Source organism: Enhydra lutris, unplaced genomic scaffold (genome assembly GCF_002288905.1).
Source record: "Enhydra lutris kenyoni isolate GAN:26980312 unplaced genomic scaffold, ASM228890v2 scaffoldscaffold17, whole genome shotgun sequence".
NCBI classification, from domain to species: domain Eukaryota; kingdom Metazoa; phylum Chordata; class Mammalia; order Carnivora; family Mustelidae; genus Enhydra; species Enhydra lutris.
The window spans coordinates 25,820,081-25,832,739 of NW_019154101.1; the positions used below are offsets into that span (position 1 = coordinate 25,820,081).

The following is a 12,659-nucleotide window of genomic DNA, read 5'->3' on the forward strand; positions in this document are numbered from 1 at the left end:
ATACATCAGAATTACTTTGTCAATTTCTATGAAAAATCCTATTGGGGTTATGATTGATACAGCTTTGCATCTGTAGAACAATTGAAGGTTAGTTGACATCTGAACAATATTTTATCTTTTGATCAATGAGTATAGTTTTTTTTCCCCTTTATTTAGGTCTTACTTTATTTAGACCTTTATTTAGGTCTTACTTAATTTTTCTCAGGAAATTTTGTGGTGTATACAAAGTTTATTTTGTTGAATTATCCCTAAGTGTTATACATTTTATGCTATTAAAAATATTTTAAAAATTTTCAATTTTCAGTTGTTTGTGGCTAGTATATAGAAATACAATTGACTTTTAAAAATATAGTCCTTGCATCCTATGACCTTGCTGAACATAATTTTGTAGATTCTTTAGGATTTCTAGATAGATGATCATATACACTGAGAATGAAGATAATTTTACTACTTCTTTTTCAGTTAAGAGGCTTTTTACTTGTTTCTGTTGTTATGTCTGATTGCATTGGCTATGACCTGTATTAGAACACTGAGTAGTACTAGTGAGAGCAGATCTTTTATATTGTGCCTGACCTCAGGGGAAAATCATTGCATTTTACCAGTAATATGACTTTGCTATAGGTTTTCATAGAAGCCCTTTTAAGCCTAAGAATATTTCCTTCTACTTTTAGTTTGCTAAGAGTGTTTATCATGATATTTATCATGAATGAGTATTAAATTTTGTTCAATTCTTTTTCTGACTATATTGAGATGATTGTATTTCTCTATTTAGTCTGTTAGTATGGTGAATTATACTGATTTTCAAATGTTAACTCAATCTTGCATTTCTGGAATAAACTCCTCTTAGTTCTGATATATTATGTTTTCCATGCATTGCTATATTTGATATGGCAGTATTTTCGCAAAGGTTTTTGTGTCTCTATTTGTGAGAGGTACTATTCTATAGTTTTCTTTTCTCACAGTGTCTGTCTGGCTTAGATATCAAAGAATGGATTGGGAATTGTTCTCTTTCTCCTATTTTCCAGAAGATTTTGTGAATTGGTTAAATTTCTTCCTTAAATACATGGTAGAATTTACCAACAGTGGGACCATCTGTTGAAAGATTTTTTTTGGAAAGATTTTATTTATTTATGAAAGAGAGAGAGAGAGAGAGAGAGAGAGAGAGAGAGAGCGAGCATGAGGAGGGGGAGGGGCAGTGGAAGAGGAGTAAGCAGACTCCCTAGTGAGCAGGGATTCCCCAGATCTGGGGCTGGATCCCAGGGTCCTGACATCATGACCTGAGCCAAAGGCAGACAGTTAACTGACTGAGCCACCCATGAGCCCCAAAGTTTTTTTTTTTTTTTTTCACTATAATTTCAATTTCTTTAATAGAGCTATTTAACTTACCTGTTTCTCCTTGAACAATCAGGTAGTTTGTTTCTTTTAAGGAACTTGCTCATTCCATCTAGTTTGTTGCATCTGTTGGCATAAAATTGTTCATAGTATTTCCTTATTATCCTCTTATGTTTGTACAGTTGATGGTGGTATTCCCTCACCCATTCCTGATATTGGTAATACATATCTTCTGGTTTTTTGTTCATGATCAGTTTGGGTAGAGTTCTCAATCTTACCAATTTTTTTTTTTTTCCCAAAGAGCCAGCCTTTGTTTTTTTTGCTTTCTCACTATTGTGTATTTGTTTTTTTTATTTCATTCTACTATTATCTTTATTATTTCTTTCTCTCTGTTTACCTGGGGTTAATTTGCTTTTCTTTCCCTGTGTTTTTAATGTGGCAGCTTTGATCACCAATTTGAGACTAACCTTTCTTATTTTCTTATCTAAGCATAAAATGTTATAAATTTCCCTAAGTACAGTTTTAGCTGTATTCTATAAGTTTGATGTCTTTTAATTTTCATTCAGTTCAGAATATTTTCTAATTTTTTTTATTCTTTATTCCATGGATTATTTAGAATTGTGTTGTTTAACTTCTAAATAATTGGGGACTTTCAAGATATCTGTATCTTTCTGTTAGTGATTTCTCATTTGGTTCCACTGTGGTTTGGGGACATGCATTGGATGAGCTAGTAATTTTAAATCTATCAAGACTTGTTTTATGGCTCAGAATATGATCTCCTTTTGTAAAGGTTTTCTGTATACTAAAAAGAATGTGTGCCCTGTGGTTGTTGGGTGGAGTGTTTTATAATTGTCAGTTTGATGGATTTGGTTGCTAGTGTTCAAGGCTACTATATTTTTATTGAACTTCTCTCTCTCTATTCTATCAATGTAAGAGTGGTCTCAAAATCTCTAACTCTGTGGATTATCCATTATCCTTTCAGTTCTATCTGGTTTTACTTCAAGTACTTTGAAGCTCTTGCTATTAGTTGCATGCACATTTAGGATTTTTATAATCTCTTGATGAATTGATTTCCTTAAGATTATAAAATGTCCCTCTTTATCTCAGGTAATACTCTTTTTTTCTGAAATCTGCTCTGATTGACTCTCTAGCTTCCTTTCGTGTAGCATTAGTATGATATATCACTTCCCATCCTTTTACCTTTAACCTTTTATATTTGAAGTAGCTTTTGGTAGACATCATAGCTGATTCTTAATTTTTATCCAAATTAACAAGCTTTAACATTTTACTGGAATGTTTAGACCATTCTGTGTTTTATGTGATTAGCAATATGGGTGAATTTAAACACCCCACCTTGTTTGTGCTTTTCCTATCTCCTTATTGTTCCTTTTCCTCCTCTTTTATGGCCTTATTTTGTATTAAGAATTTAGTATTCCACCTGTGTTTATTATTGGTTTATTAGCTGTGCTAATTTTTATGTTTACTTTAGTGGGTGCTCTAAGGTTTTAAAATATACATTCTTGGGGCTCCTGGGTGGCTCAGTGGGTTAAAGCCTCTGCCTTCGGCTCGGGTCATGATCCCAGAGTCCTGGGATCGAGCCTCGCATCGGGCTGTCTGCTCAGCGGGGAGCCTGCTTCCTCCTCTCTCTCTGCCTGTCTCTCTGCCTACTTGTGATCTCTATCTGTCAAATGAATAAATAAAAAAATCTTTAAAAAAAAATATATACATTCTTAACTTACGACGGTGTGCCTGCAAATGATACTATGCCGCTTCACATTTTACAAAAGAGTCTTACAACACTTATTTCCATTTTCCTGCCCAGTCTTGGTGCTATTGCTGCTGTGTACTTTATATCTATGTATTTTATAAACTCCATTTTAAACAGTTTTTTTTTGTTTGTTTGTTTGTTTTTGTTTTTGAGAGAGAGAGAGAGAGCAAGGCTGGGATAGACACAAGGAAAAAGAGAGAGAGAGAGAGAATCTCAAGCAGGCTCCACACCCAGCGCAGAGCTCAACACAGAGCCCAAGCCCACAACCCCAAAACCATCACCTGAGCAGAAATCAAGAGTCAGACCCGGGACACCTGGGTGTCTCAGTCGGTTAAGTGTCTGCCTCTGCCTCAGGTCATGATCCCACAGTCCTGGGATCAAGTCCCACATCAGGCTTCTTGCTCAGCAGGGAACCTGGGTCTCCCTCTGCTTGCCACTCCCCTTGCTTGTGCTTTCTCTCTCTCTGACAAGTAAATAAATAAAATATTTTTTAAAAATTTTAAAAAAAGTTGGATGCTCAACCAAGTGTGAGCCACCCAGGTGCCCCAAAACATTTGTCTTTTAAAGAGATTAAGAATGAGGAAAAAATCTTTAATTTTTACCTACATATGTACCATATATACAGTTTTTAGTTCTTTCTTGTCTTTGAGTAGATCCAAATTTCCATCTGGTATCATTTTTTTTTTTCCTGCTTCAAGTTTTCCTTTAATATCTCTTCTGGTGCTGGTTGGCTGATGATTAACTCAGCACCTGTATGTCTGAAAAAATCTTTCTTTTTCCCTCATTTTTGAAAGATAATTGGTTGGATTAAGAGTTCTTTGTTGCCTTTTCTTTATCTTTTAGTACTTTAAACATATTGTACCCTTGTCTTTTGGCTTGCATTGTTTCTTATGAGTAAGTCTGCTATCATCCTTCTCTTTGTTCCTCCGTGTTAATACATCATTTTTCTTTTGGCTGCTTTTATGATTTTCTCTTAATATTGGTTTTAGCAGCTTGATCATGATTTTCCTTGGTGTGATTTTCTTCACATTTCTTTCTTTCTTTTTTTTTTTTTTTTTTTTTTTTAAATTTGGGGGGGGGTGCAAGTAGTCAGGGAGGCAGGCAGGAGGGAGAGGAGGAAGCAGGTTCCCCGCTAAGCAGAGAGCCCGATACGGGGCTCTGTCCCAGGACCCTGGGATCATGACCTGAGCCGAAGGCAGAGGCTCTAACCCACTGAGCCACTCAGGCGCCCCTTCTTCACATTTCTTAAACTTGACATTTTTTAGCTTTTTGAGTTTAGAGTTTAAGTTTTTATTGAATTTCAAACATTTTTTACCATATTTCTTATATATATATATATTTTTTTTTTACACCCCACTTCTTCTTTCCTTAAAATCCTTTCCTAATTAAATTGGCTCTCTGACCCAATATTCCTTCCTGTTTCTTAACTGTCTCTACCATAGTTCATGTTCTCATTGTTTCTCTTTTTGTCTACTGTAAAAACTTGTCTCTATTTTTACCCCTTTCAAATACTTCTTCCATATTCCACATGGCTATTACAGTGAATTTCCCAAAATATGTTATCCTTAAAATTCTGCAATAAGTGCCTATTGCCTATAGAATGAACTTAGACTCCATAGCATGGTGCATAAGGCCTTTCATCTGTACTTGCTCTCCAGACTTCTTTCTTCCTACACCTCCCCACATCCTCCCCGTGACACTCTGAACTCTTTATGCCATGGAAGTACCTCTAGTTCTTTACCTGCATCATGCATTTTCATTCTTCTTAGCACATACTCATGCCTTTGTTATGTCTAGGAAAACCTTCCTACTGCCTCTACCCCCATGCCTGAAACTCCTATTCACTGAGCTGAAATACCTCCTCTGTGAAAATTAACCTTGTTATCCCTTCCCAATTCCATGGGACCTTGAACATATTCTATCATAGCCCTTAACCTGTTGTTTTACAATCATTGTTTATTGGTCATCTTCCTAGACTGACTTCTTTGTGGTCAGAGACTAGATTTTATTTATTTATTTATTTATTTGCGAGAGAGCAAGCGAGAGACACAGGGACAGAGGAAGAGGGAGAGAGGGAATCTTGAGATAGGCTCCATACTCAGTGTGGAACCTGATGAGGGGCTTGATCTCACGACCCTGAGATCATGACCTGAACTGAAATCAAGAGTTGGATGCTTAACCAACTGAGCCACTCAGGTACTCTGATTTTATTAATCTTTAAATACTTAATGATGACACATAGTAGGCACCAAATAAAATGTTTGAGTGAATTAATGATTGGCTTATAGTAAGTATTGAGCTCATACTTCTTAAAATAAATTGAACTCAGATCTAATCATAATACATGTATAACATGTACTAATAAAATACCTACCATATTTTGAGAGCCTACTATGTTCTAGGTGCAATGTTAGGCACTTTCCATACCTTATCTTTAATGCTTCCAACAACAATGCAAGCTATATTATCCTCACGAGTGGCGTATTGAAGGGAAATTTAGGTTTAGAGAGATTGTGAACAAGGCTGTGCAGTTAGAAAATAGCAAAATTGGATTTCAAACTCATACATACATATTTTTCTCTCCTTACACACATATTAGGAGTTCTATCACATCACTACCCTTAATTCTAGCTCATCACCAACGCTTCCAATAAGAAATGATAGCATTACAATAGAAATTGTATAGAGAACAGTGTAGATCAAAATAAGGACTCAGAGAAATGATGTTACAGATAGATGAAGATGAAAAAGAGAAATCTCTAGAAGAGATGATTATTACATGATGTCTGGAAAGTTTTCTTTGGTAGGCTGCTTGACCTACAAACATCCAGCAAATGTGTCTTGTCACTTCTCTGATATTACTGCATGAAGAATGGTCTTAGGAGCACAAGTCATAAAAAGCATCCTAAGCCATGTGATTTGGAGTCTTTGCAAGAATCCTATAAGGTTCTTACAGGGATGTGTGGATCAAGGGGTTGGCTTCAGGCTATGACTTGGGGAACAATGGAGGGAAGTGAAGACTCTGGAGGTGCCAGCACTAGCTGTGTTAACAAAAGGCCTGAGAGCCTCATAACACTTTCTCATTATGACAGTTTTGGCCAAGGCTGTGTGGGTTGTGTCCTGGCCCACTCAGGCTCTAGGGTGACTCCCTGTTGGGACCTTATCCCCCCTTTGTTTCCCCTCAGATCTATTAGTGATATTCAGTTTAACTGCTTGCTATCTGCCCCCTCCAATTTAAAAATTGCTAGAGTGGGGCACATGGAGGGACCTACAATGTAGTGATCTCCAGGATCCCTGGGGGGGGGGGGGGGGGATTGTCCATTTTTCACACAGCATCATCTGTGCTACTGAACCCAGAATAAAACTTACAAAGGCTTTTTTCCCCTCTTTTTGAAATTTATGTTATAGAAAGAATTTAAAATACAGTTTTGGTATTATGGTTTCTAAAATTTTCTGGTGTGTGTATGTTGGAGGTGGGAAGGAATTTTGGTATTCGGCAAGAGGAGGGGAGCTTTATTTACAGGAACTCTGTTTCCTGGGTTGTTAACAGCTAATATTTCGGGTGGATAAGTGCCCAAGGACAGTGTGAGTTTAAATGTGCTGTTGGGAACAATTCTTGATCTGTCCCTTGTCACAGATAAGTTGCAAGTGGTATGCAAGAAGTTGAGTGTGCCACCCCAGTTTTTAAAATAACCTACAGATCTCTATTAGCGTTTCTTTTTATCTGGGTAGATGAAAAGAAAAGGTAAGCTCAGTCAAAAAGAGAAAAAATCCACTGCTAAGGGGGACACAATTATGCTGCAGGAATGGAGCAAGTGATGAGAAGATGCCTAGGAAGCCTTTGTTCAGATACCACGTGAAGTTCCTAAGAGTTGGGATGTGAGCTAATGAGAACTTTTTCTTTAATTTAGACTTTATTATATTATTTTTTTTAGAAGAGTTTTAGGTTCACAGAAAACCTGAGAGGAAGATACAGAGATTTCCTGTACACTCTCTGTCCCCCACATATGCATAGTTTCCCCACCATCAATATCTCTCACCAGAGTGATACTTTGTTACAGTTGATGAAGCTACACTGATACATCATTACCACCCACAGCGTCCTTCACTTTATGGTTCACTCTAAGTATTGTACATGCTCTGGGCCGAGCCCAGCATATAATGCCGTGTATCTATCCTTATGGTCTCATACAGAATATCTTCACTGCCCTAAAATCCTTTGTGCTCTACTTATTTATCTCTCCTCTGCCCATCCCCACCACCTATCCTTTTACTGTGCCCATACTTTTGCCTTTTCCACAGTGTCATATAGTTGGAATCATACAGTATGTACCCTTCCCAGGGTGGCTTCTTTCACTTGGTAATATGCATTTGAGGTTCTTTTGTGTCATTTTATGGCTTGATAACTCATTTCTTTTTAGCACTGAATAGTATTATTCCATTAACTGGAGGTACCAAAGTTTATCCATTCACCTACCAGAGGACATCTTGGTTTCAAGGTGTGGCAATTATGAATAAAGATGCTATAAACCAAAATAAATACAAAATTGAGCTAAAAGAATTAACATTTAAAAAAAGATGCTGTTAACATCCTTGGGCAGGTTTTTGTGTGGACCTAAGTTTTCAGCTACTTTGGGTAAATACTAATGCCTGTGTTGTTTGATTGTATGGTAAGAACATGTTTTGTTTTTGTAAGAAGCTGTCTACTGACTCCCAAAGTGGCTGAAATATTTTGCATTCCCACCAGCAATGAAGGAGAGTTTCTGTAGCCCCATCTCCTTGTCAGTATTTGGTGTTGTGAGTATTCTGGATTTTGGTCATTCTAATAGGTGTATACTAATGTCTCATTGTTGTTTTAATTTGCATTTCCCTGATGGCTTATGATGTGGAACACCTTTTCAAATGCCTATTTACCACCTATAGGTCTTCTTTGATGAGGTTTCTATTAAGATCTTTGGCCCATTTTTAAAGTTAGTTGTTTGTTTTCTTCTTGTTGAGTTTTGACGTTCTTGTTGAGTTCTTTTCATATTTTAAATATTTTAAAAAATATTTTCTCCCAATCTGTGGCTTGTAGTCCCATTAGCTTCACATTTTTCTTCCACAGAGCAAAAGGTTTTAATTTCACTGAAGTCTAGCTTATGAGTTATTTCTTTCATGGGTTGCTATTTTTGGTTTTATAGCAAAAAAAGTCCATTGTTTTACCCAAGGTCATTTAGATGTTATCTTATCTCCTCTGCTAGGAGTTTTATAGTTTTGCATTTTATAATAGGTCTGTGATGCATATGAATTAATTTTTGTGAAGGGTGTGAGGTCTGTGACCAGATTCATTATTTTGCGTGTATGTGGATGTCCGGTTGTCCCAGGATTGATTGTTAAAGAGACTCTCTTTGCCCCCATTGTATTGCTTTTGCTTGTTTTTCAAAGATCAGTTGACTATTTTTGTGTAGGTCTATTTCTGGGCTTTCTCTTTCTATCCCAGTGATATATTTATCTATTCTTTTGTCAATACCAGACTGTCTTGTTAGAGTTTTATAGCTAGTCTTGAAGTTGAGAGGTGTCAGTCATCCAACTTTGTTCTCCTTCTTCAGTATTGCATTAGCTATTATGTTATTTTTTCCTCTCCATAGAAACTTCAGAATTAGTTTGTTGATATTCATAAAATAATACGCTGAGATTTTGATTGGGACAATTGAGTACTTTGAATATGGTTGTACTTTCTCCCTTGGACAATGCATGGGACTTGCATTGGACTTGTAAGCAAGATTTCTTTTATTCTCTTTTAGAACATCTTAGCATGATTTACTCTATTTTATTTTATTTTATTTTATTTTATTTCTTTTCTTTTTAGTGTTCCAGAATTCATTGTTTATGCACCACACCCAGTGCTCCATGCTATACGTGCCCTCCATAATACCCACCATCAGGCTCACCCAAACCCCCACACCCCTCCCCTCCAAAACCCTCAGTTTGTTTCTCAGAGTCCACAGTCTCTCATGGTTCATCTCCCCCTCTGATTTCCCCCAACTCCGATCTTTATTTGAGAGAGAAAGGAGAGAGTGTGAGTGGGTGGAGGAGTAGAGGGGGAGAGAGGGGGAGAGAATAGCAAGCAGACTCCACACAAAGCCAGACGTAGGGCTCAGTCCAATGACACTGAGCTCATGACCTGAGCTATAACCAAGAGTCAGATGCTGAACAGACTGAACCACCTAGGCAGTCCTAGCACGATTCATTGTTGTCAAGACAAATAGATATTTGTGGTGGGTGGGGAATGGTGATGGTTCCTGAAGCCCACTATGTGACATCAATTAAGAAGTTAACTCACACAGAAGGACAGCTGAACCATATTCATGTTGATCTTAAATGATTCTAGTAGGTAGAACATATTTTTGTTACAAAGGAATTAACTTCTTTTTTTTTTTACCACGAAAATACATTTTCTCTCTACATTGTATTGGTATCAGAGATCTCAGGTGTTATAAACAAAAACAGAATCATGGGTACATACAGTGGGTTAATGATGTTAGAATTCTTAGAGTGTGGAATTGCTTACTTGAAATTTGTTGAAAGTTTAGGTCTTCTTTTAGGGAAAAATAGTATTTGGTGGGTTTAACAGAGTTTCTCATTGCCTTTCTTTTATATTTTTTGTATTCTCCCAAGAAATTGAAGATATTCTGGGGGAGACTTCTAAAATAACAGTGTCAAGGACAAAGGTTAATCTGTTACTTTAAGTAGGTATGATATTAAATAACCCAACCTGACCAAGAAAGAAAATTTTATCAATAATTTGCTTCATAGGTTGAGAATATTTTTTGTGTGTACCTTTGTTGAAATTTCAAAAGATAGTTTGTGTACCTTGCAATGGCATGTTGAGATGCTGTTTTAAACTATCCTTCAGGTTAAAGGAAAGTAGCTATTTATCTTAGGGGTCACTATGGAGACATATGTTTATTCAAGTAGTAAGCAGAAGAAAAATCAGTATAACTTTAATCTTAAGATGCCTCTTGTTAATTAAGTTGAACTAAGTCTGTTGAAAGTGGAACTATAAATAAGGTCTTACTGGAATGGAGATACATGCTTTTTGAATTGCTGCACACTTTCAGGGCTCTGTGATGAACCTTCTGGTAGGATCTTCCTTGAGGTGACGTAAAGAGCCTTAAGGGTGCTTTGTGGAAATCCTAAGGTGGGATTCAGGATAGATCTGGAAGATTCATTTATAAATTTCTTTGCTTTTTTGGTTGATTGGTTAGTTATTGTAGATGGTTAATATTTGTTCAATAGGCTGGATATTTTGTCATTTTGACTCAGTTTATCAAGCCAGGTGGTTAGAGATTTTTACATGACTATTTGGGTTACTCCGGAATTCTCTGCTTTTGCTTTAAATTAATACTAAATGTAAATTTCTGGCCAAGATGTGTATCCTTATAGCAAGATAGGAACACTTACAGTCCTTTAAGGACTTTAATCCACAGTTCATTGAACTGAAAAATACTTGTTGAGCCTTCATGATTGAGGGGTGACCAAGAAGCCTAGGACATGGTTTCTTTACTCAGGACCCGATCTTTAGCAGAGCAGACACTCAATCAGTAGTTGTTGAATAAATACATTAATAAACAAGGCTCATAATTTGTGAAGAAAATAAGAAAGGAAAACCAGGAGGACTTTGTGTTGTCCTCTGCTGTGTCCCCATAAGCTAGAATAGCCAGGTATCTTGTAGGTCCTTAGTGCTTATGTGAATGAATGACCAAATGACCATGTAGTCTCCCTGCAGCCCAAGTTCCTGGAGCCACTTCCGGCTGGGTTATTCAGGGAAGACTTCATGGAGCCGTGGGATTTTCATTAGAGAAAGGGAGGGCCATCTAGAAATAGAGGGTGACATTGAGGCTTCTCAGGAGATGGCGGAAGCTCACAGTGGAAGCACAGCCATGTGGGGATCACCAAAGGTCAGTTCTAGAAAGCTTAGGAAGACCAGTTTGAATTTTCCCATAGAGACATTGGAGACTAAAAGGGACATTTTAGAAATAGTAATCTAGAGGTATTGTACCAGAGAGGCATTTAAAGAGAGGAGAAATTGTGAAAAGCACATTTCTGGGGCTTGGTGATTAAATGGGTTGTTGAGGGAAATGAAGCCGTTAGAGATGGTGACAATCTTGTTTTGAGCTTGGTTGACTTGGATAATAGTAAATGCATAATCAGAAATAGGAAACTCAGAAGGGAAAATTAGCTTTTTGTAGGAAGGTTTTTGTGTTTTTAATCTCTTAAGTAGTGGAAACACTTCATAGCAGACCCAGAAAAATCTCAGAAACACATTTTTTTTTTGACCTGAGGCATCTTACAGAATGAGTTATGATTAAACTCCAATACAGCCCAGCTGTCTTACTGAGGATCAGTGATATCTTGACTGATGTTAAAGCCGTGGAGGGTAGGGGACAGCCCAGAGGAACAGGTTCTTTGGTCTAGGCGCACAGCATCAGTAGGGTGATGGATGCAGTCATTTCTGGTGTTTTGAAGGGTACTTAGAGTTTCCTTCATTTGCAGCTTGATTTTCCCTTTTTAAGTGTTTTTATGGTTTTTTGTTTTGTTTTGTTTTGTTTTTTGTGAGAGGGAGTGCATGAGCATAAAATGGCAGGTGTGGGGCTAAGGGAGAGAGAGAATCTCAAGCCAACTCACTGCTGAGCGTGGAATCCGATGCAAGGCTCAATGTCACCACCCTGAGATCATGATCTGAGCCTAAATCAAGAGTTGGATGCTTAATCCACTGAGCCACCCAGGCGCCCCACCCTCTTAAGTTTGAAGAGCCATTATACAAATAGTTCCAGATAGGAAACACATTTGGAGGTATCAGCAATACAGTATAAACACTATCTTGTAAGATTAATGTAAAATCCTTTCAGTATTACACAATATATTCATTCATTCTTACTAATAAAAATGATCTTAAATTACCCCCAAATGTGGTATCAGTAATGAATTTCTTTATCTTCCTTTTGATAATATCCTGACATATTTATGTTCAATAACTTCTATGTAGATATTAAGGAGTTGAAGCTTACTCAATTCTAAGCATATTTTACACCACAGATGCTCTTTCTAGAACTTTTTTTTTTTTATAAAGATTTTTATTTATTTATTTGACAGACAGAGATCACAAGTAGGCAGAGAGGCAGGCAGAGAGAGAGGAAGGAAAGCAGGCTCCCCACTGAGCAGAGAGCCCGATGCGGGCCTCGATCCCAGGACGCCGAGATCATGACCTGAGCCGAAGTCAGAGGCTTTAACCCACTGAGCCACCCAGGCGCCCCTCTTTCTAGAACTTTTAATGATGGATCTGGAGTGCCCTATCGCTGCTTTTGAGGCGAAAGCAGTTGCTAAGGGCTTCCCTTGGTAGCAGGTCTAGAAGAGTCTTTAGGCTCTCTCCCATCTTCCTGGGTGTTGCTAGGAATGATGGTTATAAACAGAGTTGGTCCTGGACATGTGTTAAATAGAAATGGTGGGGCTCAGAAGGAGGGTTGGAGACTAGTTCTCACCCTGAGCATATGTGTTTCTGTAGTTCAATCCTTGTCAT

General features: G+C 37.5%; 1 protein-coding gene across 3 annotated transcripts in view; it reads left to right on the forward strand.

The window, feature by feature from the left end:
• LOC111147611 (A-kinase anchoring protein 7) overlaps positions 1 to 12,659 on the forward strand; it is a 143,517-nt gene that overhangs the window by 125,825 nt on the left and 5,033 nt on the right. The gene's annotated exons all lie outside the window — the stretch shown is intronic.